We start from the raw sequence: 1,638 nt of genomic DNA on the forward strand, positions 1-1,638 counted from the left end.
AGCATAGGTGAAACCCTCAGCCCCAGCTTCTAGCCATTATAGGGGCCCAACCCACTGTCTCTGATTCCCTCAAGCCAACTGGACCAGCTTACACCTGCCCTGTTCTGCCCAGAAAGTCCCATTACCTAAGTATTTTCTTATCCTCTTGGTGTATGTAGCATTACCAGTCTTGAAATCCAAACTGGTGGAGGGGTTGATACCACCCTTTGAAGTTAAGCCATAAAACAAAAGGACACACATGGAAAATGGATTTTTTTTGGGGGGGGGAGTAATGGGAGTTCAGTCTTGATAATTCTGAGAAGATGAGGCTAAGACATCCAAATGCAGGTGATACCACACAACAATGTTTTCAGAAGCACTGAAGCCACCCAGGTGGATACTGGCAGAAGAATCAATACAGGAAAATGGCATAGACTCACAAGGGAGCAGTACGGAGCAAGAAAAGTGAATGGGCTATCATTCCATGCAAGATTAATGTAACTGAAAAAAAGAAACCTAATATACAGCAGCGCTCATAGTATGATGCCATTTGCATACAAAATAAGCAGGCAAAAATATGTTGACTTAGGGATATATGCATGATAAAACTATGAAGAAGAGTAATGAAATTATCTCCTTATATTTCAGAACATTGGCCTTATCCGGAGAGGCTGGCCTGCCATGTGCATCATTTCAAGTGGGGTGTCTGGTGGGAAGGCTTATTCCAAGATGTAGCCTGGTTGTCATCACAGGATATCCACTTTAGAATGTTTCCATTGATTGGTGCATTTTCCGCACATGTTATATTTTACAATAAAATACTATACAATCAATTAATATAATTTATCATAACACCATTTTAAAGGAAAATATGTCAAATCATCTGAAAAGATACAGAAAGGGCTGTTGATATTATTCAGCATACATCCACGTAAAAACTCTTCACATTTTAGAAATGAGTGGAACCTACATCAAAAGGCATATTGTAAAGTGATATTTACAAAAGAATATATGTATTAGTCCATTTTTGTTGCTTATAACAAAATACAGGGAACTGGGTGATTTATTAAGAAAACGAACATTTATTGCTTACAGTTTCTGAGGCTGGGAAGTCCAAAGTCCATCTGGTGGTGGTGGCAGTGACTCAGGGGTCTCACATTGTAAGGTGGTAGAAGCAGAGAGAGCAGGGAGAGATAGGTTGTCCTCTTTTAAAGCCCTCAGAACCATGCCCCTGACCACCATTTTTAATCCATTCACTACTGCATGGTCCTACAATCCAATCACCCCTTCAGGGATCCACCTTTCGATTACCACAACAGGATTTCCTACCCTCTTAACAGTCACAGTGGGAGCTAAGCTTCTAATACATAAAACCTGGGGGACACAATTCAAGCTTTGATGAGTTTGGGGGGGGGGACATAATTCAATCCACTACAATTACCAATGAGATTGAGTATTTTTTATATATGGCCTTTTGTCTCATACAAAATATTTAACAGTTATTTTCTTACTTTTAATTCATTTGTATGTTTAGTGGTTTCTTATGATTTCTTTATATATGCTGGACACTAATATTTTTCACTTGTAGGTACCACAAATGTTTTCTCCCAGATAGTGATTTATCTTTGTACTCCCTTTATTCTACATTTTAACAAGATA

The sequence above is a fragment of the Cynocephalus volans genome, chromosome 5 (assembly GCF_027409185.1).
Source record: "Cynocephalus volans isolate mCynVol1 chromosome 5, mCynVol1.pri, whole genome shotgun sequence".
Taxonomy (NCBI): Eukaryota; Metazoa; Chordata; class Mammalia; order Dermoptera; family Cynocephalidae; genus Cynocephalus; species Cynocephalus volans.